Genomic DNA, 19151 nt, shown 5'->3' with positions numbered 1-19151 from the left:
CTTTGTTAAAGACACAGTTTTTCACCTTTATTTTCTTGCATATCTATTCTTATTGATTTTTTAATTCTATTAACCTGTGTGTGTGTGGGGGGGGAGGGTTGTTTGTTTTTTCTTCTTCACATAGCTAAGATTTGTAAACAAATAATTGATTTATAAATATTCAAGCCTTGGGCTATGGCTTAATAGTAACTCCTCCTTGTACCTGACCATAATTTGTAAACTCATTTGGAGGTCATAGGGATAATTGAGGTTACTAGAGAACAATTTAACTCCTTAGTATATTTTCTTTAAGTTGAGAGCCTCTCAGAATAGTTTTTTTCTTTTTTATTAAGGTCACCCTAGACATATTAGGCTAACTCCCCCTCTTCTCTTTGTGTATATTCCTCTATGGCAGGTCCATTACTATAAGTATCTGTCACTGAAAGGGTAACCTTCTCTACCTCCAACTACAAAAAGAGAGGGGAGGGTTGGGAAAGGGGAGGGAAGGAGGAATAGGAAAATAAAAATAAGGAGAAAAGATCTTTATTTCTATCTTATACTGCTGTAGTTGTATCTTTGTTTGGGTTGGCAAGAGTTAACATTTAGTTTTTTTTTTAGTATAGATTATATGTATATCCTGGTACTCCACGGTTGATTTCGTTTTCTTTGAACTGCTTGGTCATGTTAGTCGTCTGCAGGGTTCTCTATTGCTGATCTTTGTTCTTGTCGTTTCACATCTCTTACCTGCTACCTTCCATAACTAACTTACGTTTTTTTTCTTTTCTAAAGCACTTTTGTTTGGCACTCTTTTCCTTGGCTCTTCCCTTTTTTTTTTTCTCCCTGATTCACAGATCACTACTATTCACTTATTTTCACTTGGAAGATGCTTCTAATTGTTCCTCTTCCCTTACTAGCTTAAGGTGCTGTGGGTTAACATCACTTTTCCTTCCGGATTAGGGGGTCCACTCCCCCCCTTTTTTTTGTCTTCCTCATCAGGGGGCTTCCCTCATTAATTGCTGGTTTTCTTCTCACAATTCACTTCTTGGGCTAAATGATATTTGGTTTACCCTCACAATCACATGGATACATTTTTTAACACCCACTCTAAAACCTCACCCTCAGTTATGGCGGTTAGACAAAGGGATAGGAAGAACAAAAAGACCCTTGAGACCTCGACGGACGCACAATCACTTGTTACCAATCCTCCACTTCTAAATGAGCCTCTAGACAATCAATCCCTGGTCACCAGTATCTCTGAAGCTTTGGCCCCTAAATTTGACATTCTCAAAAATGAGATCAAAGAATATATTTCACTTTTATCAAGTGAAATTAACAATTTGCCAGCAAAACAAACAAAGAATCTTGGATCTAGAAGATCTTACTGTAGGTCATAACACTAAATTAGAAGCTACAAATATTAATCTTTTAAATATTCAGAGTAAACTAGAAGACAGAGAATCGTTCAAGAAGGAATAACCTCAGAGTTATAAGGGTACTAGAAGAAAAGCAATACGAAGACCTTAACAAATTGTTAACGGTCACGTTACCGCAGCTTTTACAGATCCCGGACTCCCACCCCCAAATAGTAATAGAGAGGGTACATAGGATAGGTTCACTCACATATGGTAAAGTGAACACAAGGCCTAGGCCAATCATAGCCAAGGCATTACATTTTCAAGATAAAATCACGCTATTGCAATTCTTTTGTAAGAATCAGCCCATATTTTTAGGAGACGCAAAAATTCTGCTCTTTCAGGATTACTCTGCAGAGACCGCTGCAAAGAGGAGAGAATTATCTCCAATTTGCACAAAATTAATAAACCAGGGTCTCCGAATGACCTTACTTTACCTAGCCAGGCTGAAGCTATTGGTAGATGACCACACACATTTTTTTGACTCCGCTAAAGATGCAGAAAAATTCTATGCTGAGACATATCCCTTGGACTGATACTGGAGGTAGATAGTAATCTTTGATATTATCCAAGTTTTAGCCCACTCATGGCCGAGTTCTTTAGGCAGAGAGAACCACGGGGACTAAGTGGTAGGGTTGTCTTCTGTGTTTTTTTTCCTCCTCTCTCTCCCTTCTCTTTTTCTCTTTTAATTTTGGTAGATGATGGACATTTAAGTTGGCCTCCTGGAACATTGGAGGTCTTACATCCCCCAATAAACGAAAAACAATAATATCCCATTTGAGGAAAATTAACACTGATTGTTTTCTTACAGAAAACCCATCTAAAGTCTGATGAAGTTCTTAAACTTAAATGTTCTTCCACCAGTGTGAAGAGGAAAGGAGGTGTTGCAATCCTGTTAGGGGAAAAGGATAAACTATGAGGTTCTTCATATCAATGCAGATCAGGAGGGGAGATTTTTAATGGTAAAAATTAAACTTGCTAAAGCTCTTTATACATTATGTAATATATATGCTCCTAATGTTTTTAACTTAGCCTTTTGGGAATCATTGCAAGCCAAGATTACGTCTTATGCAGAAGGTTATCTGATACTAGGTGGAGACTTCAATATAGCACCACAGCATCCTTTGGACAGATTAAGACAGAACTCCTTGTCTCTTAAAAGTAAAAGAGATAACCTGGAATCAAAGCTCTTTATTAGGTTCTTTCGGAATCTCGGGGTTTGTGACCTTTGGAGATCACAAAACCCTGACACTAGAGATTTTACATGTCTCTCTAAAGCACATAAGACACTCTCTAGAATAGATTTACTTCTTCTGGACGAAAGGTTGTGCATTTTATACCATCACTAATGAATCAATTTGCTCGATACTTGTGTCATTGATCACTCATCAGAACTTGTAAGTACCATTTGTTACATTGTGTATTATACTTTGAAAGTATGTATATGTGAAATTAGTATTAAAGTTAAACATTGATGATGACATTAGGACACACAGTGTAATATTTTTGACAATGATTTCAAAAATCGAATGATGTTTGATTCAATATAATCTTAAAATGATAGCTCAAAGGGATAGTCAACTTAACATTAAACTATCATCAATCAATACAGCAGAAATTAAAATCACCTCGTTACTGTCATGATATTTTCAGTGTTTTTCTTCCTTCTCTTGAATTTCATTTTCATTAAGAAATGTTATCTTATATGCCAGCCCATTTTATAACACCTGTAGGGGTGGTGTTTAAAACTACACTGCACTCAGGAAGGGTTACACAGGTGCAGAGAGAGAACGGGCCCAGCTCTTAAAATGTCCATTGTTTGCAAATAAATACCTATGATACCCTGATTACATGTTATATTCTCAATTATTCTCCCTTAGAATAATAATATATTTACACAATATACATATAGTAGTATAAATAAACACAGATATGAAAGACACCATTGTTTAGAACAAAATTAAATTTAAGGACATGTAAATATGTTTGGAAAAGATTTCTGACATAACACATATATATATATATATATATATATATATATATATATATATATATATATATATACACACACACACACACACACAAGTATGTGCAAATATATATGTACAAATTCTAGCATTAATCATCATTTTAAAAAAGAAAAAAACATTAATTTATGTGAAAATATATATCAGATTTTTTGTATAACAAATAAATAAAATAAAAAATAACTTTCTATGAGATATTGTTTGTTCAGGTATAAATCTAGCTATTTCTTGGACATTAACAGATGAAAAATAAAAGATTAGCTTTAGAGAAATGTGCTTGTTCATGGACAGTAATGAAATGGTATAAATAAAGTTGGAAAAAACAGAATATCCGCAATATCGAGGACTCTTATTAATCAACAGTCCGATGCTCATCGCTCTGTACTTGACGCGCGTGTTTTTGACAGACTTTTTAATAAATAAGGGCGTCATATGTGGATTCGCAGCAGCGATGTCTGGCGAGCCTATTGACTCTAGCAAGTGCACCAAGATTGACGTTTTGATAAATTGGCCCCATATTATGTACATAAGGGTTTTAGTGGGCAGTTTTTAAACTGTGTAGGCAGTGTAGCTTGTTCCTGTATGAATCTGTATGTTCTTTTTCTGAGGCATGGAGGCCCATTTATTAAGCTCCGGATGGAGCTTGAGGGTCCGTGTTTTCTGGCGAGTCTTCAGACTCGCCAGAAACAGCAGTTATGAAGCAGCGGTCTAAAGACCTCTGCTCCACAACGCTGTCTGCCTGCTCTGAGGAAGCGGACAGAGATCACCGGAATTCAACCTGATCGAGTACGATCGGGTTGATTGACACCTCTCTGCTGGCGGCCGGTTGGCCGCGAGTCTGCAGGGGGCGGCGTTGCACCAGCTGCTCACAAGAGCTGCTGGTGCAATGCTGAATATGGAGAGTGTATTGCTCTCCGCATTCAGCGAGGTATGTCGGACCTGATCCGCACTGTCGGATCAGGTCCAACATACCTTTAATAAATATCCCCCATGGTGTGTTTGTTGTTGGTGAATTCTTGTGGGCCTTGTCTGTTTTTCTTGTAATTTGTTTTCTTCTTGCTCCCTCCTCTTGTGCCTCCACTGTCTTCCTTACCCTCCCCTATTGCCCCCCACTGTGACTGTTTTAACTCCTCCTATATCTTCCCTGACCCCTCCTAGAAAAGCAATGGTGACTCCCAACATTGGACTGCCTGTTTGACTCCCTCTTGGATTCCCCTGGACTGCCTCTTTGAACCCTCCTTTACTAACCCTTTGAGTGTCCCTTGGTCTCCCCCTGTGCGTGCCTCTTAGACTGCCTTGACTCCATCCACTGCCCATTGTGGCCCTTGAAGGTACTAGTCGCTAAACAGATACAAAAAAAAATCTTTCCCTTGTGTTGCAAAGAGGAGAGAATTATCTCCAATTTGCACAAAATTAATAAACCAGGGTCTCCGAACGACCTTACTTTACCTAGCCAGGCTGAAGCTATTGGTAGATGACCACACACATTTTTTTGACTCCGCTAAAGATGCAGAAAAATTCTATGCTGAGACATATCCCTTGGACTGATACTGGAGGTAGATAGTAATCTTTGATATTATCCAAGTTTTAGCCCACTCATGGCCGAGTTCTTTAGGCAGAGAGAACCACGGGGACTAAGTGGTAGGGTTGTCTTCTGTGTTTTTTTTCCTCCTCTCTCTCCCTTCTCTTTTTCTCTTTTAATTTTGGTAGATGATGGACATTTAAGTTGGCCTCCTGGAACATTGGAGGTCTTACATCCCCCAATAAACGAAAAACAATAATATCCCATTTGAGGAAAATTAACACTGATTGTTTTCTTACAGGAAACCCATCTAAAGTCTGATGAAGTTCTTAAACTTAAATGTTCTTCCACCAGTGTGAAGAGGAAAGGAGGTGTTGCAATCCTGTTAGGGGAAAAGGATAAACTATGAGGTTCTTCATATCAATGCAGATCAGGAGGGGAGATTTTTAATGGTAAAAATTAAACTTGCTAAAGCTCTTTATACATTATGTAATATATATGCTCCTAATGTTTTTAACTTAGCCTTTTGGGAATCATTGCAAGCCAAGATTACGTCTTATGCAGAAGGTTATCTGATACTAGGTGGAGACTTCAATATAGCACCACAGCATCCTTTGGACAGATTAAGACAGAACTCCTTGTCTCTTAAAAGTAAAAGAGATAACCTGGAATCAAAGCTCTTTATTAGGTTCTTTCGGAATCTCAGGGTTTGTGACCTTTGGAGATCACAAAACCCTGACACTAGAGATTTTACATGTCTCTCTAAAGCACATAAGACACTCTCTAGAATAGATTTACTTCTTCTGGACGAAAGGTTGTTCATTTTATACCATCACTAATGAATCAATTTGCTCGATACTTGTGTCATTGATCACTCATCAGAACTTGTAAGTACCATTTGTTACATTGTGTATTATACTTTGAAAGTATGTATATGTGAAATTAGTATTAAAGTTAAACATTGATGATGACATTAGGACACACAGTGTAATATTTTTGACAATGATTTCAAAAATCGAATGATGTTTGATTCAATATAATCTTAAAATGATAGCTCAAAGGGATAGTCAACTTAACATTAAACTATCATCAATCAATACAGCAGAAATTAAAATCACCTCGTTACTGTCATGATATTTTCAGTGTTTTTCTTCCTTCTCTTGAATTTCATTTTCATTAAGAAATGTTATCTTATATGCCAGCCCATTTTATAACACCTGTAGGGGTGGTGTTTAAAACTACACTGCACTCAGGAAGGGTTACACAGGTGCAGAGAGAGAACGGGCCCAGCTCTTAAAATGTCCATTGTTTGCAAATAAATACCTATGATACCCTGATTACATGTTATATTCTCAATTATTCTCCCTTAGAATAATAATATATTTACACAATATACATATAGTAGTATAAATAAACACAGATATGAAAGACACCATTGTTTAGAACAAAATTAAATTTAAGGACATGTAAATATGTTTGGAAAAGATTTCTGACATAACACACATATATATATATATATATATATATATATATATATATATATATATATATATATATATATATATATACACACACACACACACACACACAAGTATGTGCAAATATATATGTACAAATTCTAGCATTAATCATCATTTTAAAAAAGAAAAAAACATTAATTTATGTGAAAATATATATCAGATTTTTTGTATAACAAATAAATAAAATAAAAAATAACTTTCTATGAGATATTGTTTGTTCAGGTATAAATCTAGCTATTTCTTGGACATTAACAGATGAAAAATAAAAGATTAGCTTTAGAGAAATGTGCTTGTTCATGGACAGTAATGAAATGGTATAAATAAAGTTGGAAAAAACAGAATATCCGCAATATCGAGGACTCTTATTAATCAACAGTCCGATGCTCATCGCTCTGTACTTGACGCGCGTGTTTTTGACAGACTTTTTAATAAATAAGGGCGTCATATGTGGATTCGCAGCAGCGATGTCTGGCGAGCCTATTGACTCTAGCAAGTGCACCAAGATTGACGTTTTGATAAATTGGCCCCATATTATGTACATAAGGGTTTTAGTGGGCAGTTTTTAAACTGTGTAGGCAGTGTAGCTTGTTCCTGTATGAATCTGTATGTTCTTTTTCTGAGGCATGGAGGCCCATTTATTAAGCTCCGGATGGAGCTTGAGGGTCCGTGTTTTCTGGCGAGTCTTCAGACTCGCCAGAAACAGCAGTTATGAAGCAGCGGTCTAAAGACCTCTGCTCCACAACGCTGTCTGCCTGCTCTGAGGAAGCGGACAGAGATCACCGGAATTCAACCTGATCGAGTACGATCGGGTTGATTGACACCTCTCTGCTGGCGGCCGGTTGGCCGCGAGTCTGCAGGGGGCGGCGTTGCACCAGCTGCTCACAAGAGCTGCTGGTGCAATGCTGAATATGGAGAGTGTATTGCTCTCCGCATTCAGCGAGGTATGTCGGACCTGATCCGCACTGTCGGATCAGGTCCAACATACCTTTAATAAATATCCCCCATGGTGTGTTTGTTGTTGGTGAATTCTTGTGGGCCTTGTCTGTTTTTCTTGTAATTTGTTTTCTTCTTGCTCCCTCCTCTTGTGCCTCCACTGTCTTCCTTACCCTCCCCTATTGCCCCCCACTGTGACTGTTTTAACTCCTCCTATATCTTCCCTGACCCCTCCTAGAAAAGCAATGGTGACTCCCAAAATTGGACTGCCTGTTTGACTCCCTCTTGGATTCCCCTGGACTGCCTCTTTGAACCCTCCTTTACTAACCCTTTGAGTGTCCCTTGGTCTCCCCCTGTGCGTGCCTCTTAGACTGCCTTGACTCCATCCACTGCCCATTGTGGCCCTTGAAGGTACTAGTCGCTAAACAGATACAAAAAAAAATCTTTCCCTTGTGTTGCAACTGTCTTCAATGTGCATTTAAAACTGTAGTATCGACACTGATGTTTTATAGTGTTGAACAGTGTTGCAAATTGGTCCTGTTGTTAATGTTTGTGATTGACTGTTAAAGGACCAGTAAATAAAGTAGATTTGCATAATCAACAAATGCATGATAACAAGACAATGCAATAGCACTTAATCTAAACTTCAAATGAGTAGTAGTTTTTTTTCTGACAAATTTCAAAGCTATGTCTATTTTCACTCCTCCTGTATCATGTGACAGCCATCAGCCAATCGCAAATGCATATACGTATATTCTGTGAATTATTGCACAAGCTCAGTAGGAGCTGGTGATTCAAAAAGTGTAAATATGGAGGGAACGTCCAGGTAGCGGCCATGATAGGTTGCATGACTGCTTGCTGCTCCAGACTTTAGACTTAATCTACACAAAAATCCTATCCTTTGCAGCCCATCCACTGCAGATTTGCATCATATGTTCCAAACCAGAGAATACTCTCTAGAAGGAAGCTTTTCTTTTCAAAATTGGAGTCAGATTCAGCCAACCAAAAAACTCTAGAGGTTGCCGCCTCCCATCGACCCCCCGGCAGAGCACCTTCGTGTCTCTGTCGTTACTAGCAGTTTAATCCCGCAAGTCACTGTCTACATCGTCATTGCAAAACTCTCTTTACTTAGAACTACTATTCCCATTCTGGAGGTGTAACCGTTATTCAAGCCACTAATACCTATGAAGATATGGAGGCTGCTGGTGAATTTATTATACAGGCATTAAAGGAACTCCTACCTATCTACCTAGAGAGGCTTAACAATATAGACTCTCACTCTCAAAAGGCTGAATCTACAGAGGCATACAGCTTTACTTCCTGCTATGGGAGACACCAGTCAATCTTAACCCCTAGCTGTGAGAAAACAGAGGCTGCATCTATTACACAAGCGGCAGCTTGTGGGGCTACCAAAGACCGCAACTTCACCTCTCTGGTGACATCTGAAAGATCACCTCCTGCACAACTATCTGAGGATCAGGAGACATCCAATGCTTCAACATGCTAGGTGAAAAGCCAGAGGATGTTCCTGCCGATAGAGTCTACAAGAACCGGACCGCCAGCTAAAACCACCCAGATCATGTCAGACTTAGCAAAATTGAGAGCAGTACACCAACCTCCCTACATAGATCCGCCATCTGCTCAGCTTAATACTTGCCTGGAATAAACCAAAAACGACCTGCAGAAGCTATCGGAGAACCACAGTGGGCAACCTAAATATGCGAGTGTGTTTCAAGAGAGGCCTTTGACCCCTCTGCGAGCGTGCAGACCTCCGATAACATCTTTGCATTTATAGGTATGGTCAGAAGGGGTAAGCGATGGTAATGTGGCTCTACTCACAATTTCTAGCATGAAGGTTTTATTTGATCAAGTGAGACAGAAGTCAATGTCTTTATGCTATATAAAGGTTGGAATTTGTTAAAGAACTGAGGGTTCCCTATCTCCCTAATGTTGCGCAGGGAGGAGTGAGTTCCATACCCTTAAAGCATTTGAACAAACTATATTAGTTATCCTTTATAACTTACTACTGCCTCATATTGGTAACAGCTACTGTTAACTGAGGACTTTAAACCGCTATTTTTACTTTTAATTTAATATTTTCTAAGTTCTCTTATGTACTGCTAGTAGTCCCTTATAACGCAGGGGTAGTAACTATGTGAGATACTATGGGGTACTGTCCATTAATGAGCATGGCAGTTTATCTGTCACTAGCAAGTTATCTGTTCTGGACCTGCACTTTAACATATTGCAAATCTCAAATAAGATGGTGACATCCATAATTTTATAGCCACTATTTTACCTTTTTCTCTTATACATGGGTGGTCTCCTTGGTAATGCTCTGTTGCTAACGGCCGAAGCAGCCGAACATTCTATGTTTAAGATGTTTACCATAAGCAACTCGGTAAAGAGTAAAGATGCTATGGGGTCAATTTATTATTGGCCGAATTGGGCCAATTCACCCTGTTTCCGCACAAACCTTTAGGCATGCCGGAAACAGGAGCTAAGAAGCAACGGTCTATAGACCGCTGCTCCTTAACTCATACACCACCTCTGAGACTGTGTACAGCAATCCGCCCGATCCTATATGATCGGCTGATTGACACCCCTTTGCAGGCGGCGGTATTGCACAAGCAGTTCACTAGAACTGCTTGTGCAATGCTGAATATGGACAGCGTATGCTGTCCGCATTCAGCGATGTCTGGTGGACATGATACGCTACAGCGTATCATGTCCACCAGACTTTAATAAATTGACCCCTTTGCCTTTAATTCATAGGTTTGCTTATGAGGCTCAGGTCACTAGATAATATAAACTACCCTATTGCTGGTGACTTCAATCTGCTCCCCTTCCTCTGAGCATTATTTGTTTTAGCTTACTAATGTGGATTCAGGATAATGACTTATTTGAGACATAGTGCACAAAATACAATGATTGAGTCACATGGAGACTTGACCAGCTTAAATGAATAATTGTTAGAAGGATTTCAAACAGCTTCCAATACTGCTAGCATTCTTTATTCTCTTTCTCCTAGAAACCAGAGAAAGTAAATACAAAGATCTAGATATCCCTCATACCATTTGATACCAGTATATGACGGCCCCTTCAAATGTCTCTGTGATGGTTGTATTAGCACCTCCGTAAGCTAACCCCTCCTCTTTATATAACTTTCTTGTGCTAATATCAGCATGTAGAGGCCGGTGAGGTAGCTCAGTTGGTAAATGCCCTAACTACAAAAAAGCCTGTTTAAAAGGTCAAAGGTTCATATCCTGGCAGGGCTGACTCAGCCCTTCATCCTTCCATCCTTCCGAGGTCGATTAACATGAGTACCATTACATTGGGTAATAACAACTATTACTATTCAGCTGCCGATTTGGTTAATTCCGAGAGCGAGCGCTGAAAAGGTGCTTTATGTCCCACTGGGAGAAAGGCGCGCTATATAAATACTAGTTATTATTATTATAATATATAACTGCCTATTGTGGATTCCTCAGTTAATCAATAGCGACTTTATTTGAATATTTGTAAATATAGTTTTTTTAATTTGGTTATATATATACTCATGTTGCAATGTACGACGACCCAAAAGAGGTCCCTTTTATTTTCCTTTTTTAACCTTCTAATTATTTTAGTCATAGAAATACAGGGGTCCAAGAGTCACCCAACACTTTGCAAACAGAAGGTGCACCAACAGCACCAAATATATAAATCCTGAGGTTACAAATAATGTTTTACATTTTGGTTTAGATTGCTTCAAATTAAGCTATTGCATGTCCCTGACTGTATTTGTATTCATCTTTCTGTAATGTGTATGCAATATTTTATTTTTCCTTCACCTTGTATTTCTGAATAACCTCAATAAAAAATATTTTTTTAAAAAAAAGTATAAATATAAAAAGACTGCACATTTTGTTAATGGAAGTAAATTTGAAAGTTGTATAAAATTGCCTGCTCTACCTGAATCATGAAAGTTTAATTTTGACTAGACTATCCCTGATAGTAATGTAATATTAAAAGATTGCAAATCATGTTGGATTTTAGTATTTGTTGCCCAGTTGTATTTTTTTTTAATGTATTGAATCATTGTTTTTTCAGTGATTGAAGTTTATTGTGCCAATGTGGTGTAATGGAGATAGAATATCATGGGAATTATCAACCTTGGCAGTGTTGTTTAAAATATTGTTTACAATATTTTAATAAAAAATATTTTGGACAATCCTATTTTTCAGGTATATTGACCATAAATATGAGAAAAAATGGAATATAGTAACTAGTAATCTGCAAGCCACTGTACAATAATAAATGCTCTAAAACATTTTTTTTTGTTTTTGCAAGTTATAAATTGGGTACAGAAATTCAATAGGTTTTAAACATTTCCTCAACCTTTTTTTTAGAAAGGGTATACAGTGCTCCTTTAGTATGCTAAATTAAAGTAATCATAAAAAGAAATAGATTGTGTAAAGAACAGCAAATACATTACTTGTTTTCTTGAACAGCTACATAAGAAAGCAGACTTGTTGGTAACTTAGATTGCATTCTTCCTCTTCTGAGCATGGGCAGAAGCTGACTTCCTGTCTCTCTAGCTTTTACTTAAAGGGACATTCCAACTGAAATTGGAATCCACATGAATACATTTCAGTTTTGAAAAGAAGCATTTTTGTAATATACATGTATTAGCAGAAATGCTTCTAATAAAAGTAATAGAGATTTCAAATGAGTATTTATGTATGCAACATGCACCAGCATTTTAAACGCAGCACTTGCTCAGAGAGTCTAAGTTGCTTGTACTATTTGGTAGTGACTTCATTTGTTAGTTGCTGACATGATACAAGTCATACTGGTGTTCTGAGCAGCTGCAATATTTGAAATGTTGGTGCACTGAGAATATCTAGCTATGCTTCATATGCACGTGCAGAGAAATATGCTAACACTAAAACAGTGATACATTTTACTACACATTTTTGACAGTACATGTATATTGCAAATATGTTTCTATTCAATATTGTAATTTCATATATGTGCATTTAAATTTTGACCAGCATGCCCCTTTAATAGTAAAACAGCTCGTCTCGTCTTACTCTAGAAGATTTATTACATTAATCTAGATAAACCTTCCTGTAGAGACCTCAGCCCCCTTTACGGTGCTGTGACAAAGAAAAAATTGACACTGCGAAAAAGATATAAAAGGTAAAATCCTTTTAAAATGCTAAAAAATAAATATTGCTATGAATTCAATTAAGTATAACCCACTGATTAGTGTTACTTTTTTAAATCCCTTTAATAATATCTCAAATCCATGTATGAAATGTGTGAACAGAACTATTATTTCCATTTGGAAAAAAGGCAGATTTTTTAAATCTTGATTTGGGTGCTGTGTTTTTTTTATTGTACTTGGATAGTTCTGATATATTTGCTTGAGTCAGCAATGAAATCTAAACACATAAATGAGTCACAATGTGTGAGTCATAGAGTGTTAAAAAGACCCTGAGTCAATAAGACTTCCCAGTCATTTTGGCTACTATCTCTGTCCTGCCTGTAATTATCCTGTATATAAATTACTCTTACTGTTTTCTTTTAAGGTCTATTAAAACATCTTCAATAAATTAATTGCCCTTGAGTTTAACACACACATTTTCCATTCATCTATTTCCCAAAACCACATTTCTTATCATGGTGTGAAAAGAGATGAGACATTTTTGTTGCTAATTAACATGCAGCTCATTCTTACTAATCTTCATATTTGTTTATAGAAAATAGACTCCTCCAGATTAAAATAAAATAAAAAAGGTACATACAATCAGTATCTTAGTAAATTATTAAATGGGGGGGGGGGGGGATTGATGGTACAATTAGAGCATGAGATATTAAGAGACTTTTCAATTTTCTTCTATTATCAAATTTTCTTTGTTTCTCTGTATCATTTGTGTGAAAGCATATCTATTTAGGCTCAGGAGCAGCAAAATGCTCTACTCAGAGCTAGCTGGTGAGTGGCTCACCAGATGGGTTCATCTAGGCTTCTGTAGTGCCTTACTGCTCTGGAGCTGACTTTAACTATGTGTTTAATCCATCTGCAGGGGTTAAACACAGTTATATGCAAACAATGAGATTATATTGAGTAGGCTCCTCTCCTCTGATTTCCCACTCTGTGCCATACCACAATGATCTGTGCAATGATACAAGTTTTTCCCTATAAATACGGCCACTCCTTCAGATTATATTCTTTCAATATTTCAGGAGCTCCATTAAAGCTTCAATGCATTTGGATCAACTTTTTGTTAGCGATATTTCACCTGTCTGCGGATACTTAATATTATGGACCTCCCACATTCTTGCCTATGTTATTGATGTTAAAAAGATCTTGTGACAAACTGCTTGAGAATAATCCTTCTTTATTGAGCTTCTTTACCTAGGGCGGCCATTTTACATTCACTGACAAAAAAACTACTAACGGAACAAACCAGGGATAGGCAAGGTGTCCGTACACGGACACTGGTGTCCGTGACTGGCCCTTGCAGTGTCCGCCACCCGTTTTGTGGAGGGGAGGGAGGCGTAGGACAGATGAATGCTGGTCCTCCTTGACCCAAGCCGTGCCACGCTTAGTAGGCGGAAAGTGAGGGTAGAAGCAAGCTGCCTGAAGTCAACTAACTGTGAGTCGTGACCTATCCCAATTCCTTGATCTGTGCGGTAGCATGGTGCTGGTGTCTGTGTGTAGAAGACCGCTGCCTACTCTGACAAACCTTACGTAACGAAGTAAGTGATGATCATGCAATTAACATCAAGGTGGGTGGGTTTGGTCAGGAGTTGCAGGTTCTCAATGTAACAAAAAAAATAATAAAAGGTAATACTACAAGCAGTCTTTATATAAATATTATTTAAACTTGTTTGATTAGTTGAGTAATTTTTACTTGTGGAACTCGATCAGGGGTGTCCAATGTGCAGCCCATTTGACAGCAAAGTGTCGCTTTCCTGATTTATAGAAACATAGAATATGTCGGCAGATAGGAACCATTCGGCCTATCTAGTCTGCCCAATTTTCTGAATACTTCCATTAGTTCCTGGCCTTATCTTATATCTAGCATAACCTTATGCCTATCCCATGCATGTTCTTCACTGTCTCTACCACTTCTGCTGGGTGGCTATTTCACCATGTATCCACTACCCTCTCTGTAAAGAGAGTATTTTTTGATGTTTTTAATTTGAAATGTACCTTGGTGTCCTTCACTATCGTTTGTACTTTGGAAAATGTCCGCCACAGCCTTGGTCCGTGCCTATCCCTGGAACAAACTGCCAATCCCTCTTGTACCACACATGCTCAGACTTCATAACCACTGTAACAACAAAACAGCAAGTTAACACATAACATTTGAACAACTGTTGGGAAAGTAAAATGTGTTTTAATACATAAACATGACAACAATCGATAGCTTTATGTAAAATGGTGTACGGTACAGTTGCTGCTGATGGATGCGTGAAGTGTCACTGGAGAACTGCCTAAGTCTGATATGTTATGGTTGCCTACTCTGTGGGACTGGAATGACCTATTACCATTACTGATGTCGCGAACCTAAAATTTTCGGTTCGCGAACAGCGGACTCGAACTTCCGGTATTGTTCGCGAACCGCCATTGACTTCAATATGCAGGCGAACTTTAAAACCTGCAAGGACTCTTTCTGGCCACAATAGTGATGGAAAAGTTGTTTCAAGGGTACTAACACCTGGACTGTGGCATGCTGGAGGGGGATCCATGGCAAAACTCCCATGGAAAATTACATAGTTTATGCAGAGTCTGCTTTTAACCCATATTGGGCCTAAATCAACTAACATTCCCAAATTGTTTGCAATAACGTGCTTTAAAACATCAGTTATGATATCGTATCTATCAGGTAGTGTATCACAGTGACAGAGCAAACTCCAAGTGTTACGCACCGCAATCAACCGCAAACAGTCCACTTGCACAACCACGAGATAGATAGATTTGATAGATACATAGATTACATAGCTCAATCGATGCAATATACATATGATCGATACACTGTACATAGCTCAATAGATGCAATATACATTCGATCGATACAAATTACATCGATCAATAGATGCAATATACATTTGATAGATACGAATGTTATCGAATCAAAGATGCAATATACATTTTATAGATACGAATGACATCAACCAAAATATGTAATATACATTTTATAGATACGAATTACATCGATCAATAGATGCAATCTACATTTGATTGATACGTTTGATAGTTTAATCGATTTGATATATAAATAAATTGATTTGAAATATATATAATTTCCCTGACAGAGTATAACAATAAGACATGTGGTCTGTGACCCGTGGTGTGTTAAGTAGTAATATTCTTAACATTTTACTACAACCTGTTACTCCCCCTATCAGATGAGGTCTATATGGCCTTCATTTGTGGAACCGGGAGATGGAAGAAGATGATTGTTCTGTCCTCCTACTTCAAATTTGTCAGAAACACAAGTGGCTGTCTCAAAACATCCCGGACAGAAGATAGATTGATAGATAGGATAGATAGATATACATAGATTGATAGTTAGCTAGAATCGATAGAAGAGAAATAGATAGATTTGTTAGATATATAATTACCCTGATAAAGTCTAATAATTAAACATGCGGTCTTGGACCCAACTAGGTTGTGTTAAGTAGTACTATTCTTCGCACTTTCAGCCCTGTAACTCCCCCTATTGGTGGAGGTCTATATGACGGTTATGATTACCCTGACAAAGTATAACAACAAGACACTCGGTCTGGGACCCATGGTAATTTTGTTGTGTTAAGTAAAACTTTTCTTATCACTTGAATCCCTCTTACCCCCCCTTTTGTTGGAGCTCTATATGGCCTGCATGATTAGCCTGACAAAGTATAATAAGAAAACATCTGGTCTTGGACCCATGGTAATTAGGTTGTGTTTAAGTAGTACTATTCTTATAACTGTAATCCCTGTTACTCCCCCTATCAAGGGAGGTCTATATGGCCTGCATGATTACCCTGACAAAGTATAACATCAAGACACACGGTGTTGGACCCATGATAACTAGCTTGTGTTAATTAGTACTTTTCTTAGCACTTTAATCCCTGTTACCCCCCCTCTCGGGGGTGGTCTATATGGCCTGCCTGATTACCCTGAAAAAATATAATAATAAGACATGCGGTCTGGTACCCATTTTAACTAGGTTGTGTTTTAAGTACTACCATTCTTAGCACTTTCCCCTATTTGGTGAGGTCTATACGGCCTGGATGATTACCCATACAAAATATAATAATAAGACATCTTCTCTTGGTCTGCGACCCATGGTAACTATGTTGTGTTAATTAGTAATGTCCTTAGCATTTTAATAGCTGTTACTCATACTCACCCTATCGGTGGAGGTCTATATGGCCTGCATGATTACCCTTACAAAATATAATAAACAAACATATGCTCTGGGACCCATGGTAAGTAGGTTGTGTTAAGTAGTACTGTTCTTTGCAGTTTAATACCTGTTACAACACCAAATGGTGGCAGGTCTATCTGGCCTTCATGATTAGCTGCACCCAAACCCAAAAAAAAGCTGAGTGGTCTTAGACTAACACCCATGGCTAACTCGGTTGTTTCAATTAGTACTATTCTTAGCACTTTCATCCCTGTTATGGGTGGTCTACATGGCCATCATGATTAGCCGAACAAAATACTACAATCCAACCTTTGCTCAGTCTTCATAGGCCCTTCATTGGCTGTATTTTGATAGTATAGTTCTTATTATTTTTATAGCTGATACAACACCGAATGGTGGCAGCTCTATATGGCCTGCATGATTAGCCGCACCCAAAACAAAAATAAAACCAAGCGGTCTTGGATTAAAACCCATGGCTAACTCGGTTGTTTTAAGTAGTACTATTCTTAGCACTTTCATCTCATCCCTGTTACTTCCAGGACTCTCGGTGGTGGTCTACATGGCCATCATGATTAGCCTAACCAAATACTACAATCCAACCTTGGCTCAGTCTTCATAAGGCCCTTCATTGGTTGTATTTTTGTAGTTCTGTTCTTATTAGTTAAATAGCTGATACAACACCGAATGGTGGCAGCTCTATATGGCCTGCATGATTAGCCGCACCCAAAACAAAAATAAAGCCAAGCGGGCTTGGATTAACACCCATGGCTAACTCGGTTGTTTTAAGTAGTACTATTCTTAGCACTTTCATCTCATCCCTGTTACTTCCAGGACTCTCAGTGGTGGTCTACATGGCCATCATGATTACCCTCACCAAAATATAACAACAATACGTGCGTGCAGGGAACCATGGTAAGGTTACTTCCTTTTGCAAAATCGAGTATAACAGTTGCAGGCAGAGGTTCTTACCCTGCATTATGGCTGCACCTCTCCCTAAAAGAGGCATGCGTTACAGAGTCTGTGGGCATGTATGCAAAGAGCTGGCCTGCCTGAAAAAAGGAGCAAGGCTGTACAGGTTGTTCTCCTTCAGCCGTTTTATACGCTGTCCCACGGCCACGACCCTCAACAACCACAACAGAATGAAACACCACATATGCCATCCTTTTGAACAATAGAGTACAGGTATGGCATTGATTTTAGTTACACGGCGATATTTATTATGAACCGTCAAATTGAAAACAAAAACATGATTGGACACCCAGTACAGTACAGGTCGTTCTCCTTCGGCCTTTTTAGAATAGTGTTCCGGACCCCCAACAAAAACAACAGCAGGAAAGAGGACATATGGCATCCTTTTGAACAATAGATGACAGGTAAGGCATAGATTTTAGAAAGCCATAGATAATTTTTTTGCAACTGTGAAATAAAAAAAATATTTATTGGACACCCAGTATTACAGGAAAGGCATTGATTTATGAATCCCAGAGATAATTTATCTGAACCGGGAAATAGAAAAAAACATTGATTGGACACCCAGTACACTTCTTTATTTTTAGGCCTTTTTATAAGAGGGTCCCGGAGCCTCAACAGAAACAACAGCATGACAGAGGACATATGGCATCCTTGTGAACAATTGATTACAGTTAAGGCATTGATTTTAGAATCCCAGAGATCATTTATATGACCCGGGAAATAGAAAAAAACATTGACTGGACACCCAGTACACTTCTTTATCCTTAGGCCTTTCTATAAGAGGCTACCGGAGCCTCAACAGAAACAACAGCATGAAAGAGGACATATGGCATCCTTGTGAACAATTGATTACAGTTAAGGCATTGATTTTAGAATCCCAGAGATCATTTATATGAACCGGGAAATAGAAAAAAACATTGATTGGACACCCAGTACACTTCTTTATCCTTAGGCCTTTTTATAAGAGGCTTCCGGAGCCTCAACAGAAACAACAGCATGAAAGAGGACATATGGCATCCTTGTGAACAATTGATTACAGTTAAGGCATTTATTTTAGAATCCCAGAGATCATTTATATGAACCGGGAAATAGAAAAAAACATTGATTGGACACCCAGTACACTTCTTTATCCTTAGGCCTTTTTATAAGAGGCTCCCGGAGCCTCAACAGAAACAACAGCATGAAAGAGGACATATGGCATCCTTTTGAAAAATAGATTACAGGAAAGGCATTGATTTATGAATCCCAGAGATAATTTATCTGAACCAGGAAATAGAAAAAAACATTGATTGGACACCCAGTACACTTCTTTATCCTTAGGCCTTTTTATAAGAGGCTCCCAGAGCCTCAACAGAAAAAACATCATGAAAGAGGACATA

Source organism: Bombina bombina, chromosome 4 (genome assembly GCF_027579735.1).
Source record: "Bombina bombina isolate aBomBom1 chromosome 4, aBomBom1.pri, whole genome shotgun sequence".
Classification (NCBI taxonomy): Eukaryota; Metazoa; Chordata; class Amphibia; order Anura; family Bombinatoridae; genus Bombina; species Bombina bombina.
This window is presented reverse-complemented; position numbering follows the sequence as displayed.